The following is a 26,354-nucleotide window of genomic DNA, read 5'->3' on the forward strand; positions in this document are numbered from 1 at the left end:
TTCTGATAGCTTTAATTTTCCCCCCTTTTACTTTATTTCATTATGATGTCACCAATAAATAAAATAATCTGTGACATCAGCCAAAATATTTCGTAAGTCGTTATATGTCTTCCTAGGAGAGTGGGGAGGGGAGTTCTGTTTGTTTAAAAATGAAGTGAATTTAAAAAAATAAAGAACAGAACATGTATTTTACAATTAAACAACCTTAGAGGCTATGTTGAGAATTAACAATTGTTTTATTGGTCTTTCATGCAAATTGGTTCTTGCCAATTCATTGCCACCGCTAATTATCTTGCAGAAATAAAACTGCTTCATGAAGGCTTGGATCCTGGATGACAGCCTGCAGCTTCACAGTCATATCTGCTGGTGGGAATTTTAGCACAATATTCCCCCAGGTGCTACAGTTGGGTCAGCGGCTCTCCTGGGAGCTCGAGCACAGACGTGGCCTGGTGGGAGCTGGACAGTGTTAGCACTGCTCACAGCAGACGCCGTCCAGGGTAGAGGAAAGGAATATCTATTTATTTTCTCCAGGCAGGTGATGGAGGATGAGCAGATCCATATAATGGCTTTTCTGCTCCATGGTTCCCCAAGGCTGTTGCTCAGCTGGAAGCAAGGGTGCGTGAGTCAGCGTTCTGTCTCTGTCCTTAGCTGTCAGTATCCTGTACGCTATTTGGGTGACAAAACTGTAAGATTTTTGCATTCAGCTTCATGCTCTGTGGTGGTGAACATACCCCACTGCCGTTTCCAGAATAAAATGTTGTCAGCGTAGCAAGAAGAGTGGCACAGGTTTTGAGGAGTAATTTTTTTCTTTCGTTTCTAAAGACACTGTGGATTGAGCTCCTTCTGTGTTATCTGGCTCTCCCACCTGTTCCAGCTGCACTGGCAAGGTTGTATTTAGTTTGCAGGGTTCAAGGTTAGCCTGTGGTTGGCTCAGACCACAGTCAAGAAATGTACACATGTAAAATATATCACATGTGATACGAACCCACTTGGGAAATGCCATATGGTGTTCTTCCTCCTCCCCACTGATATTTTTTGCAGTGAAACCTCTAGGAGACAACAGATAAGCACCTGGACAAAACTGCAGCACAGCAGGGCTCAAGCTCAAATGAGTTTATCCCTCGTCTGAAAGCCCTGATATTAAGCCAAGCTTACGTGGGCCTGGTGTTTGCAGACTTATTGTTTCTGCCTGTCTTTGGTGAATCATGGAAAGAAACATCACCTCAGTTCTCTTAGAGATGCATCCAGGCCGCTTTAACCTGTTCTTAGTGGTTCTTGGGGTATGTCTGCGTTGCATAGTAGAGATACCTGTTCTGGCTACAGGCAAACTTTCTCCCGAGCCAGAAGCAATACAGCTGTGGCAGTGGTGCTTTGCATAAGGCTGATTATCATGTGCTGAAACACCTGTGTGGCCATGTTCTGGGCAGTACAGCCCTACTGCCTTGTTCAGGCAAATGGGGATAACTCTCAAACTGTTCTCCCTTGCTGTCCTCGTGCATTCGTAGGATTTCTCTTAATTTCAGTTTCTGCATATCCTTCAGCTAATTGTTGCCTTTTCATTTCAACAGGAGACAAACTCACATCCTTCCCACCAAAGAAATCAGCCCTTACTGTTGCTAGCAGTGCTGAACTATGGTCATGCAGTGGAAGAGTTGGTGATCTCCCAGTACGTCGGTTTCCTATAAAAACTAACACCCTACAGTCAGGTACAGTGCAGTGCTCATGTTCTTGCTCTAGGGGTCCTATTCTGAAAGTCAAAAAAGCCCAGCATCACGCAGGATTGCCCTGGAAGCCCAAGCATTTACTGGGAATGGCTGCTCTCAGTCCTTTTCTCCCCAGACACCCTGCTAACCCAGAACTTTCTCCTTTCCGCCTTACCATTTTCCAGACTGTTTCTGCTCTCCACCAGTAGCATGTTACATGGGCTCTAAAAAAGGGCAAGAGATAAATGTTTCAAATCTAATAGAAGTACAAAATTCACAGGGCTATTTTTTTTGTTCTATCTTCCACTGAATTCAGCCAGAGTTGTATTGCAGTGCCCAATTTGCATAGCTGATTGGCTTATTTAAGGGACTTGCTTCCACAACTGAGTCTCCTATGCAGCATGTGACTGGCTGGCTGGCACCCCATACATGTGCATTTTCTTTTGAAGAGCTAGGCACCCATCTGTAAATTCTAAAAGTTTAAATTTAGTTTGCTATTTTTTATTTGGTTTCTCTTGCCTGACAGTTCCCATGGTAAAACCAGTGCTTGCTTTTACCTCCTTTCCTGCTTCCTCAAGCGTAGTGGGGACACACAGGCTGTTCACTGCTGCCGGCTTTCCCCAGTCCATTTGTGTTGGACCTCTTGCCACCCTGGTCCATGTGGGTAAGTCACAGAGGTGACCCATAGTTGCCTGAGTCAAGGTTAGAATTTCTGTTTGTGGCCAGTGTCTAAGGTAAAGCTCACCCAGCTTTTTGTCCTTCATTCCTCTCCCCGCTTCTTTTCTTTCTTTTCACACTTTCAGGTACGGCCCTGTGAGAAGCTGGTTTCAGTATTCATGTAGACTCAAACAGGCTGCATTTGGTCTCACTCCCACTCCGCATTTCTTTGTTCCTTTAGCTGTGATCCTACAACTGTGCGTGGGCTTCTGTTAGAACCTGAATCCCTGACACGATACAACAGCTATTCAGGTGGGAATGGGGGAGGGAAGGAAGAGAGCAGAAACTTGTTAAATGGGCTTCACCAAGTTCTTTTGGAGGATATACTTTCCTTCTCTCCATGCATGGCTTTCTCTCTTTCTTTCTCTTTCCTTACCTGAACAGTCCCACCTGTCACTTGTAGATCATGTGTCTTGTAATCAGCATTTCACATCCTGTGTGTAGGTGTATATATATCATGTTAACAGAGCAAAGTCTCTAGCCTTTGTCTTGTACGCTTTTTCACCAATACAGAGAAAAGTGCACTTGCACTACTGGAACATGCAGGGGACAGAAAATGAGCAGCATGTCAGGTTAAACCAATTACAGTTCTGAATTGTAAGGATGATGTGTTAACGGGGCTTTTCAGGCAAGTGACTGCTCATGGGGATTCTGGGTGGTATAATGATAGAATTTTCACATGACCAGAATTTCATTACATCATTTGTTAGTATATGGAATACCACAAGGGAGTTCTACTTTATTTAACATAGTAACAACGAACAGCTGGCTGCATTACAGTCCTCTCTGTCAGCAAGGATACAGTCAAAATATATTAGTCTAGTTTAAAACACTCAAATTACATTTTTGTAGGTTGGCCAGTATGCACTGTGAATGAGCAAAACAAGGAAAAGACAATTCAATAGTGGAAATAAAATGTCAAACAGAATGAGAGCCTGAGCACTATGCAAAAGAAATGTTGGCATGAAAGGTGTTAGATGGATTTAACCTATTTAAGGGGCAGAGATTACAAAAGTATCTGGTTTCCAAGACCACTTGGTTGCCGAACCGGACTTTAAGCCAGGAGTTATATATGATACAATGTTTATATCACTATTCTGATAAAATTATGATTTTACTTGCCTGAAAATTCCGGTGTTGAAAATGTCAGCTATTAGCTCCTTTTGTGCCTCTGTGAGTTTAGTAGGGACATTTGATCATTCCCAGCTACTGGCATTGCCTGATCTATTACGGCTGTTCTGCACCACCTCTCCTCCCTTCCCCTCCAGCCGTATCCGAGACCATCATTGCTGCTGCAGCGAGGGCACTAGGCATCTCTCCTAATTGTATTGTGTATAATATAGAGAAGTCTAGAACCATTTGCACTCCAGCACGGTGCGGTGTGTCACAGAAGCTGGTACGTGCAGTTGCAGCCTCTGTACCAGCTAACAGACTATGCTACATCAGCTGTTCCTTTCTCGTTCATTCCTGTGTGGCCTTCATCAAGTTTCCTAATCTTTCTGAGACTCAACTCACCAACTAGAGAATGAAGTTTAAGCATGATTTACTCATGTGTTTTGACAGATAGACACAGTACGGTGATCTATTCTACAGCAAAATATAAATACTCTGCACAAACTCCCATTCTTGTGGGATTTTTAGTGAAGTTGTCTGAAGCATATACAGAATTATACAAGTTAATAATAGGAAGAAGGGGACTTAATGTCGCTTCTTGCCAGCCTGCAGGATTGCACAGACCTTTCTAGAGTGCTATGCAAATGTAGTTTTACAAGCTGAAAAGGACATTGTGTTCCCACAGTTGCTATAAAAGATCTTTCTGTGATATTAAAACATGGGATTGACAGGAAACTTTCTTTGATGATTGGTTTGATTTTTATTTTTTTTTTCTTAAGTATGCTTGTTTATACCTTGGCATTTGTATTTCTCTAATAGCCAACAGAGTTACGCTGTCATTAGCTTTTCTGGCCATTAGGCACAACTAGACATATTCAGCATGTCCAGCTTTACAGCAGCTGATTGTTTTGGGCACCAGTTGTTTGCATTGCTATTCTCAGAACATCCTCCAGCTCACCTCTTTTTCTGCTTCAGACAGGTGGCCAGAAGGAAGTAAGGGTTTCCAGATTTGGCCTTATAAAGCACTGAATGAACAACCAGTTGGGATTTTGTTACACAATGAAATGTAACTTAGTCATACTCAAATGCCCAGATCAAAGAGGATTCAAAATTGGGAAGGGAAAAAAAAAAAACAAGATGCAACAATAGCCTTGGGGTATCACCTTCAAAGAAGGTTTTCGACAAGATGTCCCAGCTTAAGGTTGAACAATTAGAAAAAGGACTGAACTATATTCTGCAGATTTTTTTTCTTTTTTCTTCAGAAACAAGTTTTCTTATCTGTGAAAGACACTGATGGGGAAATGCTCTCCTCATCCCCAAGTGAAGCGAAACAAAATTAGTTTTTACAGTTCCTCTGAAACAAATATAAAGAGACCGACATTGTCTCACATCTTACAGTCACTGATGGGGCAAGTGAGGACTGAAGGTGGTCAAGGTGGGTGAAATCTGCCTAGAGCAGAGACTTTGCTGCCTGGGTCCATAACTGACAAAGGTACTTCTGGAAAGGGACTGCAAAACATGAAATGCAAAGGTCCTGCTGACCTTCAGCCAGAAAACCACGTTCCTGCCTTTCAAGCAAGAGACGCTGAAGCACAAAGCTGCTATTCTTAAACACAGCTCCTAGTGGAGAGGTGTTAAAATGGTTTATTTAGCTAACACTAGTATGACTAGAAGCCATACGAAGGAAGGTGCCTGCTACCTGTGGCATCCCAGCTGAGCGGGCAGACCGTATGAAATGCATGCGATGCCTGTTAAAGGAGGGAAGAAAACAGTAAGTTGACTCTGCTGGGCCTCTTGATTGGAACGAGTGAATTAGTAGAGATGCAGTATTTCATGTTAGCTCAACCATTTCAAATTAAAAAAATATTATTGCCTTCAGAATAATGGAGAAAGAGATTTACTATGTTTTTTGTGTGACAGCAATTGACATAATTAAGACTGCACTATAATAACAACTGTGATGAGCTGGGTTTAAGATCCTCAAACTCTTTGACAAATTCTCCTTTTAAGCTTTCTTTTTTCCTGCAACAAGTGATAAAAAAAAATCATATTCACAGGCCCTTATTAAGCTTGTTATTAACAAAAAACACACAAACTGTAGTAAATTAAATAAAACACATGTCGTGATTCCAGGTTGGATTATTTTACAAAAATAGGTTAACACCACAGTGGGGTCCAATGGAAAAAAAAGTAGCTTGTATGTAGTAATTTCTATGCCTACTTTGTTTGGATAAAGGATAGCTTCACACATATTTTTGCCTAAACTAATGCAACCAAAATATCCCTAAATGTTCCAGCACTGAAGAGCTAACGTGTATTGCCTGATAATTCCCTTTTCAACAATTGGGCATTGCCATTATATTGAGGATTTGATGTAGCATTACACTTTAGAAAGTCAGTCACTCTTCAGTATTTGCTTAAGTGAATGTTTTGCTATATAGGGAGGAAGTTAAGCATGTGCTTAATTGATGTGTTGTTGAGTCAGTGCCTGACACAGTTTATCTGCAGTATTCCTGTAAAATCCAGTGCCACAAGGGACATTTTGTCTGGGGCATTCTGGTGCTCACCAAGAGCTGGTACCAGGAAGGCTGTCCTGTCTGCTGGGAGGATACGCAGCAGTTAAACCTGTAGTGACAAATAGCCTACAACTAAAATATTTAATCAACCAAACTTTAGCCTTCATGTTTTCATTACGGTTACTTTCCAGACACCAAAAGTTTAATTTATTTTTTTGAAAGAGACACCACAAGTATAAACTAAAACATAACTGAATTTATTATTTGTAAATGTTACATGTTTCATTGCTGGAGAGCAATCAAAACTTTACACAGGATATTGAATTTACTGCTGTTAAGGGAAAATGATGCATCTTCCCTATGCAGAAAGCATTACGTCACGAAGGGATGGAAACAAAGAGCTCTGAGGGACTGGGATAGGCAAACTTCCCTCCTTTCGCAGGAAATGGGTGAAGCCTTGCTCGAAATTATTATTCAGACATTTTGTGCTGTGAAGGAAATATCTCCCGATAGCACAAGCTATTGGTTTCCTGTTGTGAACTAACAGGTTTGGCATAACCCAGCGTGGACAGGAAGGGCAAATGATCAGGGGGCGTTTGAAGAGCTTGTTTCAGTGAAAAGACCAGCCCAAGTAAGCGGGAAGAAATCTGGCCTGAAAAAAAAAAAATCTGAAATTAGAAGGGAGGGCCGGGAGCAGGGGGGGAAGGGGGTAAGTTGCTGATTGCTGAAGTATCTTTGTGGCAATAAATAACAACAACAAAATCCCACATCAAACTTTAGCAGGGTTAGCAGAAAGCAGAGGGGACACTGCTGAGCAGGAAGTGTCGCGGGGAAGAAAACCCTTTGCATCCTCCCTAATTAAGAGCCCGATTCGACAAATATATATCCGGCTTCTATACTGAGGAATGCAATTTTTGGAAGTTTTCACAGATGCAGAATTGTTGGGTTTTTTTTCAATCAGGACCTTAGAACAGAGGCACTTTCAAGTGCTGTTTTTCCCCCGTGGTGTATAAATAGCACTGCCAGCAGGTCCCTGGATCTGCCCTAGCACTGGGCTGTCTGACCACTCATCTTCCATTCGAAGCAAAAGCAAGCAGGGGGAACGGCACACATGACATTTTCCTACCTCAAGCCTCCCTCCCACCCTACTGTGAGAGCAGCGAGGAGGTGGCTTCCCCTCATCTTCTCCTGAGGTCTCGGGGGATCTGTGCCAAGTTCACAGCCTTGCTAATACTGTGGACCACACTCAACATTTGCATTGTTGCCTTAGTCATTTTGGCGTTTTGAGGGGACTGTACAAAACTGGCCGGTGCCTGACGCCTGGTTACAGCTCCAGAGGCCTTTCAGACCCTTTTTCCCAAAACATGGAACGATGGCTGCACTGCAGGGGCCTGTGCCCACCTCTGCCACGGCCGGCACCGCTCGCTGGAGCTCACCGTCCTGCTGCAGTGCAGTGCAGAGTGTCTTACAGGGTTTCATCTTCAGGAGAAAAAAAAGTAAACGTAAAAATCTCTCTTCAGCATTGCAAGTTTCTTTTTAAAATGGCGGCATCAGTCTCATTTTAGGCGTTCAAAATGTTTAAAGGCTATTTCTGAAATAAATGAAGCCCGCCTGGGTTTTTGCATTATGTACTTTCGGCAGCAAACATTTTCATCCTTGCAAAGGTTATTTTGATTGTATGGAAATTCAAGTTGTAGAAGACAGGCACCCAGTTCAGAAAACAAAAACATGAAAGGAGTCACTTTGTGTTTGCTGATTCTTAAAAGGCCTTCCTTAAAGTGTTTTTTATGATGCCAAGCCCACAACAGTTGGTAAAAATGTTCCTGAATTTGTCTTTGGATTTAATTTAAATCGAATTTTTAAAGCCATATACAACAACATTTCTGCTTTCTACTCTTAGAAAAACACAAACTTCAGTCACATTTGAATCATGCTTTTTTTTTTTTTAAACTTCTCCTTTTAAATATTTTTGTTTCCATTTAGGACTGCCAGCATTACTATGGAAACTCCCAAACACAAAGACTTTCCCAGCCTTGTGAGAGCACACCTGCAAGAGCAAGAATTGCCTGTCAGAAGCGACTCTCCTTCATTATTGGTGTCACCTAAGGACATTTTTTGTGGTCAGTATGATTTGTTATCTCAAAATTTATTGAAAGTATATTCTTAGAATTGATACGATTTGGAATCTTGCCATGGACCAATAACAAATGTCTGTTGCTATCCAATAGCCCTCTATTTAATACACTATCTTAGTTTCAAGAAAAAGAATCAACTCTTTACAGACTGTAGAGTTGAGATTGGAAGCCCTGAAATAACCAGATGAAATAAGCACTCATCTCAGTGAGACACACACATGTAAAATGAAGTCCTAATAAGCGGTCTTAATATAAATCTTTCCACTGGCCTCAGAAGAACTTGGATCAGAATTACAAAGAGAACTGCAGGAATTCATCTGCTGCTTCCTATTAGAGAGGTGGAGCTTATTTACTAGTCAACAACTGGCTACTATAAAAACTGATCTGACTTTTCAACATTTCTAATTTTATACATATATATATAATTTAGTTATGGAATTAAATTTTAAACTGTTTTATCTGAAACTTTATAATTGCAACTAATTCTGTGCAGTTTTCCAATTAAAAAAAATACAACAATTTCAATAAGTACAATGGTTTAACATGTATTTCTTCCAAGCAGAAGGCAGCTAAGGTGGTAGAATTGAATTCAGATAATCTGGCAGTATATATGAATATTTCAAGACAGTGTTCTTAAATTTCTTAAAATATATTTAAAAAAAAACCAAACTGACAAGAGCTTTCCTTTTGTTTTGGTGCCTACTCTCTGTTCTTAGGTATATGAATTGTATATTCTGCTTGCTAAATTGTTAAATTTACAGTGTATGAAGGCTTTTGATTTGCATATCTTTTTGCAGTGTAGTGGCAATTTGACAGCAAGTCTGCATCACTAATGAGCACCACTGGGAAAATAGAGATTTTTTTTGTTTGTTTCTCTTTACTAAGGAGAGACTTTCCATAGATCCCAAACCCAATGAGAAACTGAATTGTTAATAATGTTAGAAATGCACCTTCATGTTATTAACAATAATGCAGGAAAATAGTCTGCTTTGTTGTTGCTGTTATTTATGCATACCAAAAAACTTAATTTAAATGCATTCAAGTCTCACCTAGATTTGCTTTTCACCACAGTTTTAATGAGCAAACTCCGTGGCAGAATTGTTTGTCAGCACAGACAAACTTCAGAAGTGCTAACTGTAGCATCCGCATGGTATGTCTAATACCAAATGATCCTGTCCAAATCAACAGGACATTTTGGGAAATTAGATGCTATTCCACATTAACAGGAATATCAGACATCACCCCTCCGGGAATATTGAAGAACAAAAGAGGAGAACAAATTCAGACCTCAATCCAAGTGTTTTCACAGAGCTGAGTCTAAATTCAGAGCCATTCATTAAGACAGCACATAGAAACTGTATGTCACAAATTAGTGTCATGACTGTTGCACCACCTCAGACTACGATCTCACCAGAATACATATATTTAGCAGGACTGGAGCTTCCTGGTGTGCACATGAAAAAATTTCACAGAGAAGTAGCCTGGTGTTTATGAGAAGAAATCTTCCCAGAAGCGCACAGGTACCATCAGCCAGAACAATGCTCATTCTCATGTGGCCAGCTCACTCCAGCTGTTAAGAAAATCTCTGTCCTAGTGAATTTACCATCTTTAAGTGTAGTACTATCAAAGTTCTGGATATTTGCAGTCAATAAGGTTTCTATGTCACAAGAGAAATGTTTTCCCAAGATACGCTGATTCAAATGTACGTTCCCATAGCTTCCATTTTTGCTCTAGGCTAAGCAGATGATTGCTCAGTGTTGCCACAAGCTGTCTGTATTACTTACGCTGCTCAGCAGAGGTGGTCCTGTTTCAGCGTTAGGTGGGGAGGATTCCTATGCATGCATTTGTGCTCAAAATCACCGTTACAAAAGTCTTGTTGGATATGTTCACTGATAGCCTTTAGGGTGGATTGGTGTTGCAGGTGGGAGTAAAAGTTGAATTTCCCTGTGAAGGTGGGTAGGAGCCCTAGTGGCAATCAGATTCAGATAGAAAAGGGTTCTAAATGTTTTGAGTTCTTCGGTAGCAAATACTGTGGGAACTGCAGACAGATGAAATGCATGAGGGTTATCATGCAGGGTTAATTTTTTCAGGAATGAAGTGGAGAAATGAAAATAATTGTAGTGGAAGTTGTAAACTGGCATAGATTTGAGCTCAGCCATCATAAAATCATTCCTTTTCCTTTGGCTGGATGCTCTGTGCAAGCTGCAATTCCCCCTCCTAAAGTGTTCAAATGACTTCTTTTCATTTATGCATGCTTTCTGGAACTGATGAGATTAAAACAGCCTAATACCACTTCAACTCAATAGGGAATGATTGCAACTGAAAAGCATTTATTTATTTGGTGTGAATCATTCTGTGGTACATTTCAGTTCCATAGTGAAGGGGAGGTTTGTTTGTCTTTTAAAGGTTTACTTGAACAGGAGAGGAAGCAAGAAGTTAGTCCCTTGCACCTTCACTTTGCTAATGCAGCTGACACACCTCGCTTTATAATGCTGATGTATTGCAGAAGGTCATCTAGGACACTTTCAATTATTCTAGTGTTAACTGTTACCACATCAAGCCTTTGCAGTTGGTTATCTGGACGCTGGTCAGTGTAAACAATAAATAATATTGCAATATTAGTATCACAGAAAAGGTTACAAGCAAAGAATAACAGTGGGTTTTGCTGTAATGTGTCTATTGGTTCTACCTTGCTAGTAGTTTTCTAAATGAACTAGACATTAAATAGCCACAGTTTTGTCTAAAAATAAAGCAGAGGCTTTAGGGAGGAGGTTGTCTTTTTAAGAGGACTGATGAATTGTGGAGAGGGTAACTTAACAGTATAGTAAGCACCTGGATTTGACTTTTAACTGTCTTTAAAAAATGATGTCATATTAATGACAACTTTCAGAAAAAGAACTCAAAAAACTGTAGCTGTTACAAAAGTGAAAAAAAAAACCCAAAGCAACATTTTCACTATTCTTTTTCACCTCTGCCTTTTAAGCTTAAACCCTGCCCCTTAACCTCATCCTAAAAGGATACATTGAGAACTAGAAGTGCATTTCCTTTACCTGCTCCTAAATCTGAATTCCCTCCCCCAGATCTGCTTGTATCAGTGTGAACTGGTGATTTTTGTATTATGACTCCAGGACCCCTTTCAATCTCCTCCAGTTCTACCTGGAAAGCGGGCCCAGGTTTGCTTCCACACCACAGGGGTCAGGCTCTGTTCCCAACGCTGGGCTGAGAAGCAAAGCTGGTCACAAAAAGCTGCAAACGCCATTGCAGTTATAGCCATGAACTGACTTAGGAGAGGCTTGTGCTCTGTTTGACAGTGCCTTCAGCCTCCTATCCCTAATGCTTGGTTCCTGGGGAAGGGGGTTTCTTCCCCAGTCAGCTGGCTAAGGGCTCTTATGCCAATGCACAGCAGCTTTGGCTTTGGTGTTTTGTTTTTTTTAACTTTGTTAACAGTTCTGGTCCGATCCCTTTGTTCTGATTTACATCCATGTCAATCATTCCAGGATGGAACTAATTGTACTGCAGCAAGAGAGAAGCAGAGTTTGTAGGAAAAAAATACGCACATGAAATTTTTGTTAGGCCGATTAATATAATCGGAAAGAACAGGCAGGCTTCCTGGCCCAAAGCCTTTTCTCCGGGTCTGAAAAGGGGTGGCAGAATTCAAAGTAGAGACAAGGTTAGGCCCCATTCCTCTTAGTTTAATCTTACTATGTTAGTCAGGCCACTTGAGAGATAAGGGTACTTAGCATGTGCGCAGCAAAGTGCCCTTCCGTATTACAGCAACCATATTCTGCTGGGAAAAGTTATGTTGCGAGGTGAGCTACACAAGCCCGTACGTCCGTTTTCAGAGAGACCTCATGCGGTCCTTAACTGCTGACGTGCCTTTAGCCATCCTGGCAGCGTACGCAGCATTTAAGCCCAGCCACATGGCACACAGGATCTGCAATGTTCGAAAGTAATCTGTGTTAGCATCGCGGTGCGACATTTGCACGTAGGGCACTGCTAAACCTGTGGCTTCGCTGGTGGTTGTCTAACAGCATGCTGAGGCGGCGGAGTTCTTTCCAGGGACCAAGAGGAACTCAGGGCCAGTGATTTTTGGGAGCCTCTTTGGGATTACTCTGAGTCTCTCCCAGCGCTGGTGCGTGGATGAGATCCCAGTCAGGCAAACGGACAGATTACCAATAAGTCTTGTTGTTTGGCTGTATGGATATATTGCTGCCGCCAGGCTCATTCGTCAGCTTGATGACCGTAATGATCTTGGCAAGGGTTGTGGCTGCTCCCATTCATTCTTTTAACAATTTCCATTACCCTGGCCAATTATTTTTGGGGTCCTGGCCTTCTCTTTCATAACTATGTGTTCTTATGTTTCAAGATCTCTGAATAGTGATTTGTACAAGTATGTCCTTTTGTGGCTGCTCCTCATCTTCTTGGAGCAGTTTTACATACAGCATATGCCTTTTGAACTAGCTTATGACACAGTGACTCAGACAAGGCTGCTCTAAATAACCTTCCCACAGACAATGAATAAAAAGGAGACAAGTATCAGCTCTCCATTTTGCTGGACAGGGCATGCACACTAAGCATACAGTCAGACGGAAAAAACCATGGGTTTAGTAGTGTTGTCAGTAGCAAATCCCAGCTGTTACCTCTGATATAACACATATAGGGACTCCCTGTACAGGATTGGTTTCAGCTGCATTTTACTCTATGGTTTTGTTTATCTTCAGTATTTTGTCAGCCCCAACAGGCTGAAACAGGCAACATCTTGTGCATTTTAAGCTGCAAGAAAAGTCAGCAAACAAATACTGAGACAGCCTATACAGGCACCCAGAAACAAAGCTAGCATTATAGGATATGCAATCACTTTTTCTGAAGCGTTGTTAAGCCTTATTCTCTCAGATCCATACACACCATCCAGCTCACATCTTAGCCCATTGAGGGGGGAAGTTCCCCAACGTGCTTGAAATACTAAAACTAGTTCCAGGAGGGAAAACCTAAGCAAACGCTATCTCCCTCCCTGAACACAACCGATCCCTCCCTAATCTAAACAGCCACTGACACTCACCACTTTCTGCCAGCAATTATCTTTTATTGATAGGAAGTAAGGCTTATGCTGCTTGTGTCGGGTTTTGTCACCTCTGTACATCGCATGCCTCAGATACTCAGCCAGTTGTCTGCTGCTGGTTCTCAGAAGGGCTCTCACACATAGAAAGGGATTCTGTATAAAAATGCTGCTGCACTAAGACTAGGTGGTGACTGGTGCCATCTGTTACACCAGGGGCCAAAGAGCAGACACAGATTTTGGCAGAACGGTTTCTGAATTACATGCCTCCTATTATCGACATATACTACTGTGTATATGTATCACAACAGAATAGATGAGACATCTCTAATTATCCTTGCTAACTCGCTGGCCCTACTTTTCTGAGTATCAAGACTCTTGATAGAAGAAGATATATTAAGACTCAAAGCTATACTTAGTGCAAATCGTTACCATCAGAAATAAAAGCATTTCAGATGCCATTTCCTTGAATATATGCTTATTAGTTTCAAATCTTTGAAAGCGTGTACCAGCTCCTCTCCTTCATCACACCACTGCACCGACTCCACAGTCTTTGGATTCAGTTCAAATCTCGTTTTCAGTATGACGAGAACTTCTGTCAATACCTTAGGAAGTAGGTAAGGATCTGAAGCCTTTCCAGACCATAGCTATAGCCCTGGAGGTTTGCTTAAATTGTACCCGAGATGGCCATTCTTAGAAACAGGTTTTGAGACACAACCCACCTTGTCCTTTCCAGGTGGCCCTTGCAGACAGCCTGAATCCAGGCTGCCTAAAAGTGCAATGTGTCCTCACACCACCCCATGTCAGCCTCTATCAGAAAGGCCACAGGACGCCTTGTCTGCCTAGCCTCAAACATACGGTCTTATCACACGGGCAGATGGGATGCAGGGAGGCGATGGGAACAGGTAACGCTCAGAGCCTGCCAGCACTGCACGATAAGGCTCAGATGCTTGAAGCAAACTCCAAGTTTTCTCCAAATAGGCCAGTTATCTCATTGGTCCCAAATTTGATCCTGGGATCTACTGGGAGTTTAATTCAAAGCAACCATGAAGTTGTTCTTTAGGCTGTACTCATCTCACCAAGCTTCCCTATGTACTGGATCAAGGAAATTCCAAGAAATTACACATCAGGTATGCAGAATCTCATAGCAAATGCAAATCACTTTAAATGTCATATCAATACAGTGGATTGCATTCATAGCATGCTGGCGGCCTATTTAAATATTAGCATTTTCTTTTCTTAAATGCATATGTCACTTGCAATGGCTATCTAGCTTCATGAAGTTCATGCTTCAAGGCTGAAGTACCTGTATATACATCACTACCCCGAAGAGTAATAGTAAAAGAAAATAGGCAAATTTCCTCCCTATAGAGAAGATTCCTCTATGCTTTAAGGACATATAACTTGCAATTAAAAGCTTTACAAAATGGCTGATATGTGGAAGTGACTAAGGCTCAATACTACCACAATGTATGTATGTCTGATCAGGTGCCTATGGCACTGCTGTGGCATTACAAATGTTTATTAGTAAATCCACCTCTGAATGCAGTTCATCTGTCTTGGGAATGACATTCATCTTTCACAGTACAACATGGTCTTCTAGACAGAAGGAGAAAGAAAAAAACATTTATCATTCCTGTGCCAGGCAGAGTTCAGCTTGAAAGAAACCGGATGAAATGTGTATCATTCATCTAAGGAACAAATCCACGGTACAGATTTGCCTGAGACACAAATGAATGCAACCCAAAAAAGCGATCCATTTCAGAATGGGAGGTTTGAATTCAGTCCAACCAAAAAATGCATGCTGCGTAGCATCCATTTATTCAGGGTAATAATGGCTTCTTTTAAAAGCACGCTGCCTTGATCATTTGTGTTAAACATAGCATATATACCAACAAAAAGTCCCATCTTTGTGAATGCACACTATCTGCCAGCTCCACAAAGGGAATTTTATTTTTTTTTAAATAGCTGCTGTACTAGGGCTGTTGCCTGCAGAGCAGGTTTTGTATGTTCACCCTACTGTGATCACCAGGTCTGAGTGCACAGTAAATGGAATTCACAAGCCTTTCCAAGTCACCTCCTGTGTAAAGCCCTGAACAGACAGTCCCAGAAGTGAAGTAAGGAACAACTTCTCTCTCCGCCCCTTTGGGCAGCTCACAGACATGCTTTTAGCAATACCTAAAATGAAGAAAAACACCTAGGTCCGCTTCACCGGGATTGATGGAAACAGAGCAGAAATGAGAAACTAATTAAGTGGTGAGCCAGCTTCACAGGCAGAGAAGAGAAACTTCCAAATTTCTTTCCTAATGACTTTTTTTAAAGGGCTTCATTTTTGCTGGTAGTCTATTTAAAAAAAAATAAAAAAATAAAAAAAACTTGGCCCGTGAGTTCTCAGTGCCTATACAGATGAAAGCTGTGAGAGGCCTTAAATGACTTCAGCAGGAAACTACTGGGAAGGGGAGTGGTCTGTTTTCTGACAGTCCCATTACACATTTCTAGGAAAAATCTTTTCAAGTTCTGTGTACGAAAATGAAACAGGATTACAGCACTGCCTCTCTCTTGGAGACAATCGCAACAACAGTTTTCCTGCTCCCATGCTGGAGTGGTGCAAAGTAATTCCCTTTTTTTTCCTCTCGTCTCTCTCAGGATCTTGGGCTCAGGAATAGCACTTTAAATTGAAGAAATTTTTTGAATCAATGCATTTAAAGCCTGCTCACACAGGACCCATGTTTATTTCAGGTAACCTTGACGAATACTTTGTTCTACAGTTGCACTCATAAATCCATCTGCCATTACCCAAACCCCTCACAAACTGTTTAGTGAGCTCAGGAGTTTTCCAGTTAGCAGCGATGACAAAGCACTAGACTACTGCAAAACCCATGACGGAGAAGCTGAGCAATAACAGACGCCAGCCAAATAGATCACTGGGGTGGAAGGTCATCCTTGAACAGTATTTCCATTTTTCCCCTCTTGGTAAATTGCTCTGGGAACAATCCTCTTTTCTAGCATAATGTAATCAAGAATTAGAAAGTCACCACCACTTACACAGAGCTACAGTTCCTGGCCTGGCTGGCTGCGTTGGGAATTTTAACTGATGTCTCCACCCAAGCAGCATGTGGAACCAATGTAATGGCTAACACAATTCAGAGCTTAAAATGGAGTGATGTTGCGGTTCCAGCTGTTTTTGTAAGTCAGTACAAAAGACTTTTGGAAGCTTTAGAGGAGAAATAGAAACGGTGAGGTGAGGAATGGCTCCTAGTCTGATGACGTACACTAAGGAATATGTGAGAGACAATGCAAAGAGCAAGACAAAAGTAAAGCATCACCAGCCAGTATTACACAGCACCATGCTCAGCACCAAGAAAGTGATGACTGGTGGGACATACTTCATGGGAAAGAGGTATTTTATTTTTTATGTCTGATTTTAGAAAAGGCACAGCCCTGTACCTATGGAAAGGTGAAGATATGTAACAACCTAGGGGTAGACAATAAAGCTTTCATTCTGATAAAGAAGAAAGATTCACCGTAAGTAGACTTGGCCCAAGTACCCTTAACAGGTACCATCCTGACTCACAGTGCTCTACAAATCCCTTAATTACCAGAAAGCTGCATCTCCTTACGTACCAGCTTAATCCAAGTTAACTCTGGAAGCGCCTGTTTCTTTCCTGAGAACTGACCTATACTTTTTGACCAAACAAGTTTCAACTTTCTTCCCTAGTCCTAACATGCAGAGACCCCAAAACCACTGGCAAGGCGTGATGACAACAAGCATTTACATTATTACCAAATATATTTCCATGTAGGTCCCTGGTTATAAGCAGTAGTTCTGTTAGCTACTAATCGTGATGCAGTTGTTTAGCAATTTAATAAGTACTTAGTATTTAAGAAGTATTAAATGGTTATACTTTTATATATAATATGGTTATATTATGGTATAATATATAATGTTATGTATTATAACATTGCATATTGTAATGGTTAACTGCCCTTCCAGCAGACTCTGTCTTCCCAACAGTACTTACTCTTTGATGGCAAGAAATACACAGTTTTGCAGAGAAGGCTGTGGGCAAGAAAGGTCAAGCCTTAGGAAGGAGGCTCCTTTGTGCATGTGTGTTTCTACCTGTACACTTCATACCTGCATTTACCACAGCTGATCTTTATCTGCATGCAAGAATCCCGACGGCTACACCATTTATTGAGATCAAGGCAAACTTCCTTGTTTTCAGAGTTCATCCATCAGGACTAACAGTCCAGGTAGGATGCTAGAGACAAAGAATTTATCTAATGAAGGGAATCATGCTATAAACTCTACCCCCACTGAAAACAGCTGATTTTCTACCAGCATCAATGGGTATATGTGCAGAGGGTACTTGCTGTGTATGTGGTAGGGAAAAAAGGAAAAAAAAGGAAGTATCTGAGAAGAACTGAAGAGAGGTGAGATCACCATAAAAAGCTTCGGGGGCTTTCATCCACAAAAACAAATATAAAAGGCTGCTTATAAAAAATAAAAATCTGTGTTGCTTTGAAAAATCCCAGACACCCCAATCTCAGATAACACAGTTCTTAACAAGTATTACAGCAACCCTCCTCACAACGTGCTAAATCTGTACATCCCAGTTTCCCATCTGCAGGTAGGACTCACCCTGCAAACTAGATCTAACTAGGATCATTTTTGCTAAGTATATTCTAAAAGGCTTTAATTTCCAAATAACCTGGGTCTGGGAAAGATAATTCTGTACTCCCTGGAACGGTGATAAAATTAAACAGTTTGAAAATAACATGCTTCAGGCTTGCAAGAGTCCTCAAACACACTACTACAAATGCCAACAGCCTTTAAAATTACTAGGTTGAACTTATCATCAATTTGACTTATGCAAAGTGCTAGCTTTTCCCCTTAGAAATAAATTTAGTATCATTTCACTCTATCATTAACCAGGCTTATTCAGTTCTAAGAAAAAAATGTATATACCGTCAATATGACTGAAGCACATCAACAAGCTGAGCACTTTTCTAAAATAAAACTGTAGGATGTCAATGGAAATCAACATTAAAAAGGTATTTTAGAGTGCAATAAGCAGTGGAACAACTTACTACACAGCACCTACTGAGCAAAAGGGATACTGATTGTTTTGCAGTTCCACTTGTGAAAACCAAAACAGAGGCTTTCACTTTGTTTTTTCCCCATTGATTAAAAAAAAATACTCTATTTTTTTTGATAAAAATACATTTAAACTGTTATTTTTAGGTAGATAAGACTATGAACAGAAGCAAAACATGAAGGAAGCTTGCACGCATTATGTAGGTTATGAATTTTTTTGGCAGCTGAAATTTTTTAAATACTCTCATTAATTTTAAACTAATATTCTTGAGGAAGAGGGGCTAGATCAGGCAGAGAGTTGTTGAAAAAAAGAGTTGTCCATCCTAAAGTTTTTTCCTATTGATGTGCTCTTAATATTCTTTATGCTTTACCCTCTTGACAGGAGGCATCTTCCCTGGGCATTAGGGCAGGGAAGCATTCATATGAACTCCAGATCACTGCAGTAAAACGCAATCTTACAAAGGGAGCACATGCAACATCTCAACAGATCACAGCCTTGAAAAGGATCCAAGACCAGTCAGCAACTGCATCTTCCCTACGTGAAATCAGTCCATCTTATAAAACCATCTCACAGGGAAGGAAACGTCCAACAGTAACATGAAATGAATGTAACAACAAAACCAGGTAAAACTATAGCTAAAGCAGTACTTTGGGGAAAAGCTTCGGAAAAGTACTTTGACTTTTTTTTTTATCATGTTTCTATCAGACAGATTTACTAGTTTTTAAAAGCCTGTTTTACTCAAGCTTCTGAGCACCGTTGTACATTTGCAAAGCATATTTATCATCCAGGGAAAGTCTTCTACAGCCCACCATTATTTTCAAAGGAAACGAGAAAAATATAGCAATGGCTTCAAAGATGTGAGTGAATTATTTCATCTCCTTACAAGTGCAGCATGTGCTCTCTCTTCTGTAACGACACAGTACAGAAAACAAGATGTAATTGATGCAATTTCTTTGCCAAATGAGTGGGAGCTTATGAAGAATTGGCACGTAATTCTGATTTGAGCTTTCTTGTCTTAAACAAAACCAAACGCAATACAGAACATTATAATGTACTAACAGGGTCCTCCAACAGATTCATCCCCACCCCCATCCCACCCCAATACAAGTGACTGCAAAGTGCTGGGCCTGTAATCCAAAGGATCCTCAGTGTCCCAAGCAGCCATATTGATGCAGCTAGGCATTTTTGACTCCTACAGTACAGACATGTAAGTGAACCAAAGAACATTTGACCTTTTGTTATCTTACGTACCAAGGCAGAAAAGCATGCCTTTTCCTCTGCTCTACCCCAATGAACAGATGTGGTTTTAATCATGTCCAAAACAAAATGCTCACAAGTTTCAAACCATGACTTGGAAATTTAGGAGTCAAACTATTTTTCAAAGAAAGTGATTTTCATCTAATAATCTTGAAACTGTCCATAAAAGGCAGATAGTGGGGAATGCACCAAGTAGGGGTTTTTTGGTTTGTTTGGTTTTTTTTTTCATTTGGAGAGAAAATTAAGGTAATTTTGATAAACAAATAACCTGTGGTAAGACAAGAAATGTTAAAAGAACCCTCAGGGTTCAATATAGAACATGTATTAGAGATCATCAATAAATAGATTTTACAGGGCAGTGTAAATCCAGATGCTACCTTTCTGATACTGAACTCAAAGTTGCAGATTAACCAAATACATAATGTTAGCAGAGCAGTATAGTTCGTTAAGAGAGACAGAAAATGCTATACAAAGCCCAAATGCTACTTCGATGGGAAACGGGCACCTAGAGCTGCTACAACTCCAAGCTAGCCACTAACCTACATCTACGGTATCCAGCTCACCCGCCACCCCCTCACCTGAAAAACACCTCATAAATACTTAATTTAAAAAAACTAAAAAAACTAATAAAGTACAGTTTACCTTTTCTTCTGAACAGCATTAGAGCTCTCTGACAAACTGCGTGGGAAACACAGTTCCTGGGAATATGGATTACAGGCAACTCTTCAAGACCTATTTTGAAAGGATGTGTGTGGTATTGAGGCAGCTGGAATTTGCATACAGATAAAACAGGTAGGTTTCTAATGCGATCTGGACTCCAATTAGCATGAACTATCTTTATGTGTATGACCTGTATGAGGATAACATGCACAGAGTACAAAGGGATCTCTGTTCCACACCAGGAGCAGAGGGTAGAGGGAGGAAGGTGAGATCTGTCTTCCGATGTGAAGGTAAGATGCACGATGCTGGCATCTGGCAACCATAAAAGACAAAGGAGGCAGAGCTGGGCCTCTGGCTGCCTGCCAGCCAGGGCATGTCCAGGGATAACAACAGCTTTTAACCCATATGGAAAGGTCAGGATGGTAAGAAGAGAATTATGGCCCATATTCATATTTCAACTGCAAATTTTCTAGCTTTATAGAGTTTCAATAGAACTCTACCGCAACATCCTATAATTAATTTTAAAACCACAGGCATCCAAAGTTCATCACAAATGACCAGGTCAAAACATCTAGACATACAGCTCCACTGAAAATCAATGGGAGTTAAGCCCCTAATTACTCTTACAGTTCTGACCAAGTATTTTATTTTTTTTTCTTTAAAAACTATAAATTCCACCCTCACTTTCTAACAAACCTATCCTGCTCATAGCTTTTTTCAGTGCTGTATTTCACTATAACTCTTCATGACTATTGCAACCTGCAGTGCCCTGGTGCCAGCAGCACGTATCTCTGAAGTTTCCAAGATGCACTCGTGTGTCCCTGGAGCTTGTACCGCTCACTTCAACAACTGCTCTTCAGCCTGTTCGATGCTACCGGCTCCACGAACAGGCTGTTGTGACAAACTCCTCTAATACGACAGTCACAAGTGAAGACAAGGTTACAGATTCTGAATGAGTTCATGTCTAAAGTCAGTATTAAGGAAGTTTCACACACGGTTTTGCTCACAGATTTTCTCACAATGCCTAGGACTGATCTGAGTTTCCAAAAAAGTGAGTTTTTAATTATGAGCAGAGAAACAATAGCTCACTTCAACACTAGAAAGAATAAACCCACTATTTTTCCATGCTCTGTAATACAAACATAGGTTGACCCATTAGCTTTAAAGCTTTCAGAAATATTAAAACTGAAATATACAGGTCAATTTCCTTTTTGGTTTTTAAGCCAGACCCAGAGACTGAAAGGTTTCAGACTAATGGCTACTTTAAGATGATAAAAGGCGATAAAGTTTTTGAACTATGAATCTAACGCTGCCAGAACAGATTGATTCCATAGTAAATTTTTAAACGGAAAGTAAATTTTTAAACATCAACTAAATACGAAGCGTTTAAATCAGACCAGAGCGTTAACTGCACGCTCATTCAGAAGTGCTACAGGGCCTATAATTTATCACACTGCACATATAGATCTACCTGACTTTTCTCACTTTTTTCCATAGTGTGCGTGTTCAGAATGCAAACAGGGGCCAAAGTACACCTGAACAGCATGCCTACCCATTCCAGAGACTTCCTATGTTTAATGTGAACCAGACAGAATCAATACAAACTGCAAAAATTGACTAGAAAATGCCTTTTTTATTATTATTATTATTTACTCTGTTCATTAGAAACGTAACCCTGGAGGCCAGAACTATGATCTTGACCTTTTGGCAATTGATGACAACAGAATTATGATCAGCGGGATGCTGACTCCCAGTGTTTCCCAAGCACCTTCTGCAGGAACTGGAGGAACATCTTGTATACGTTGAGCATGAAACAGAAGGTCCCTCAGTTCATCAACACCACAGTGCCCAACAGGCACTGCTCTTTTGAGAAACATTAGTCCTAGACTCAGCAGTTTGCCTGAATTTCAACCAAATGAAGCCTCACGACTGCTAAAACCAGATGAAGGGTAACCAGACCTGGCCTGGCACTGCTGCTGACGCCCTTGCGCACTAACGCAGACCCTGTGAACTCGACTGAATGGGCAAAGCATCCCAAAGGTCGGGGAATAAAAGCTGTTTCAGACCACCCCATTAAGAGTCCACCCCGGCATCCGTACAGGCTGCCGGCGCCAATGGTATGATTTGTAAGCAACCTCAGCAATCCTAACAGCCACTGAAGTCTTAAGACCATCTTGGGATTTCCATCTCAATTCTGTTCCAGATCCTGTACTGGATTCAGGGCCATGTTCTATGCTCTTCAGGATTCTCCATCCCAAGACTGAAGTTCAGGTTCCTGCTGCCCAGCAAAATCTGGAGAAAAACTGTTGGTTTGAAATCACGGTAGGTAGGTCAAACCTCGCCAAAACCCAACTACTCTGAGGTATCTCATACTTGCAGTCACTTCACCTCAAACTAACTTGATTTTTAAACTGAAGTTAAGCAACTTCAGTTTAGTAATCACTTTTCAAGTATTTATTTATTTTGTTGGGGGAGGAGAGAAAAATCAAGCTATTTAGCTTTCCAAGTATTTAACATAAAACCCAAAAGAGCTCCATCTGGCAACCAGCAGGATTTCTAAATAATCTAAATAGTATCTACATAAGAACCAGCCTGTCTATGGAGTAAGACAACTTCAACTTTTACAGCCACAAGAAGCCTTTATTAACATAAAAGGAAATTATAAAAAATTGTTAGAACAGGAACAAGAGTCTGGCAAGCTGACAAAAGACCCCAGGAATCTCTGCATTAATCTTGAAATGCTGCTTTTGACTTTGTTGGAATATAGCATCATTCACTGTGGTTTTAAAAAAACAAAACAAAACAAAAAAACCCCTTAGGTTCAAAGGACTCTAGTACAATAAAACCAGTTCTAGGAAAAGATTCAGATTAATGAAAGTCAATATATAATTCCTTGCTTTGCAACACAAAATAACCCCTACAATTTTAACATAGTTTGTAGAATACATTAGTACTTAATTACACAGACTTCACTGAGTCATGGATGAAGCCCTTCATGTCCATAGATATTAGTCTTATTAAGAAAATGTTTTAGAATACTGCTTCTAATTATGTTAATTAAACATACCTTTGAACTACTCATATAGAAAGTTTGATAATTCATAATTCTCAAGTAAATAAATGCCTCTCAGGGTACACAGTGTTTATTTTTCCAAGTTATTCAGATGAAGGATCTGGCCTTGCGCTCCATACCTTGCCTGTGTATTTTTCGGCCCGTTTGTGAATGATCCAAAGCTGGGGGTGTTTTGCTGTCCTGTGTGAAATATTTTACTCCCCCTGATGCTCCTGTCAAGTTGCCTCTGGGATTTTCTGTCAGGCTCTTAGCAAAAAGTCAAAGAGTGAAACCAGTGGACCCAAAACTCCACCGCATCATGGTGACGCTGTGAGGACAGGGCAGCCTCAAAGCGCTGGATTTTCGCTGTCCTTGGGCTGCGGGGAGAGAATTTCTGCCTTTATCATTGCCCATCTGGCACCTTTCACAGGCAGCAAGAACAAAGAAGTAAAATGTACTGGTCCCTACCATCTGCTTTTGCTTGTAAAGTCTACAAAGAGCCTGATAGGGAAGGGGGGGGGGGGGGGGGGGCGGAAGAAAAAAAAGAAAAAAAAAAAAGACTTCATCTCCCACCAAGCTGTTCTGGCAGGTACACATTTTTGCCTGGACTCCTGACATGTCTCAGGGCAACCCAGAGGCTGCGGGTTCCCTACAGCAAGGCAGCTGCCCGACGCAGAGCATCCCAAACTCACCCAGCCCCACATCTCCACTCACAGGCATCCAACCGCCCGGAAAGAAAGGTTGCATTGTTTGAGATTTGCTTCATTGGATCAGCCTCTGTTTTATCTAGAATAGGAAAATTCCTGTGTGTTTAATAGGAGGTATTACCCTACAGATTTTCTCTGGTTCCACCTCCTTTCCCATCAGCCACATCCCCCTCTTGCTGCAAGGCTGCATACACCATGTGTTGGCTCGACCCCTTCTGTCTCTGACAGAAATTTGGCCAAAAAGAGCAGATTTTCTGCTACTTTGATCATTTCCTGTGGTAAAAAGTAAGGGAATTATCTGACCCATGGTCTTTTTTTCGTAGTTTTGAAAAATAACATGGATTTACATTTGCAAGTTCCCTTAAATAGCGTAGTTGCTTTTCAATAGCATTTTGCTGCTAGTTTCTTGGTTGTCTTACAGAACTTATTTTATTTTTTAGAATCAGAAAACACATTGCTCCAACCTCAAATTCAGAGATAGAGCTGCTGTATGAAGTCAAAAACAAACTTTGCTATGATGAAGCTGCAACCAAAAGGTAATACCAAATTCACAGACAACACAAAAGTGACAACTTCTTTCCTGTTAAAAAATTCTTACATTTAAAAAATAAGCTTAATTCTTTTTTGGTGGAGACAGTGTTATTTTTGGCTACAAATATGCATTGCATAGCGTGTTTAGAAGTAAGTTAGCCCTTTTATTAAATGCATTATTAGAGTAGGTCTATGATACATGTTATATAAGCACCCAGAAATATTGATTTCTTTCGTCAAAACCGCCAAGCTTCCAAGTCAGAAAACACATCTAAGCCTATGTTGAAATAGTGGCACTACCTGTTGACCTAAATGGTGTAAGCATTTGGGCAACAAGGGCCTAAAGTATGATGCCAAGTGATAATCAGTGACCTCGACATGGCCCGCGATGACACCCTGAAAACTAGTTCGCCATGTATTTTTTCTGTCCCAGACAGTACAAAGTAAGTGAACAACATGAATATACCTACTGAAATAATGTTTTATATCAGAGTTAATATTCTATACGAGTACACTCCAAATAAATTATCACAATATACATTTAAGTCTTTATAAGCGTGGCACTGCAGCATTTTTAGTAGTGGAGCTGCATACTTTCGGCTCAGAAAATGCTACAATGTGCATATGTTTATATAGACTTTTTCCTGTTAATCATTTACTCGGAGTGCACAAAAACAGTTGTACTTGTTAGCATGAAAAGCCTTTTTTTTCTTCCCCTAACTTTGCTGTGCTAATTACATGAATAGCACAGATTTTGACAGATACTCTCTGAAGCTGAGACCAGGGAGCACATGGGTCCCTTTGTGTGAGTTCTACCTTGGAAAGAAATGGTTGAATATTTTGAAGTGTTAAAAATGACAGTTATTTTAAAATGTTACAGTAAGTTACTCGGTGAATTTACTACTTGTGTGTATATATATATATATATATATTAATCAGCCTGTTAACTAAAATCATGGCCTGGCTACATTTCATGTTTCATTTTATGAAACTGAATCTCCCCAAACCCCACACACCTCAAAATCAAAGGGAGACCTAGAGCAGTCTGTTTTCCTTCACTGAAAAGTAAAATAAAAAGGGGAAAGGAAACACATATTTATTTATATATATATATATGCATGTACTTCACTTTAAAATATAATCAAAAAGGAGGAAGAATCTGCAGTATCCTTGCTAAAACAAAAATTGCACTAAACCACTTAAAACAAAATCTTACCACAACAAATCCTGGCACTATCATTATTAGTAATATATTGCCTTTCACATGCACATGTAATAAGGAGGCTGCACTCTGATCCATATAACCTCAATAATGTATAAATGAATCAAAAAGAATCTAATTAGTTCAGCAGCACCAAAAAAGTAGAAACATCAAAAGAGCCAGTGGGATGTTCTTTTTTTTTTTTTTTTTTTTCCTCCTGTCAGACACTCCACAGAGCTGCCCTTCAGAACCCTCTGGTCTGTATCTGGAAGCAGGCCTCACAAAGGTAGGTCACAGAAACTTAAAGGAACTGGAGCTAAAGGATGCCATCCTGTACCTGTACCCTCTCGGAGCAGCGCTGCCCCACAGCCTGCCCAGCACCATCTCTGCACGTCCCACACGAAGTTCTGCACCATCTAGGATCTATGCGAAGGAAGGGTGGAGCCCGTTCCTCACCTCCTGTCTGCAGCCACAGGAGATAGCACATCCTGAAAGCATTACGTTTGCCACAATCCCCTTTTCCTCCTTCCCCTCGACGCAACTGCGGAAAAGACGGAAGGGTAGATTGGGACGGTATCTTGGCTTCCACAGAGACATGCTACAAGGC

General features: G+C 40.7%; 1 long non-coding RNA gene across 1 annotated transcript; it reads left to right on the forward strand.

The window, feature by feature from the left end:
- The first annotated feature begins 1,540 nt into the window (after positions 1-1,540).
- On the forward strand, positions 1,541-24,936 carry LOC114013302 (uncharacterized). The gene is made up of 8 exons (XR_003556209.2): positions 1,541-1,706; positions 8,033-8,169; positions 15,887-17,494; positions 18,721-18,962; positions 20,255-20,388; positions 21,922-22,373; positions 22,460-22,582; positions 24,456-24,936. It is a non-coding gene; the product is annotated as an uncharacterized LOC114013302 (long non-coding RNA).
- Positions 24,937-26,354: the final 1,418 nt, after the last annotated feature.

Source organism: Falco peregrinus, chromosome 1, assembly GCF_023634155.1.
Source record: "Falco peregrinus isolate bFalPer1 chromosome 1, bFalPer1.pri, whole genome shotgun sequence".
Lineage (NCBI taxonomy): Eukaryota > Metazoa > Chordata > Aves > Falconiformes > Falconidae > Falco > Falco peregrinus.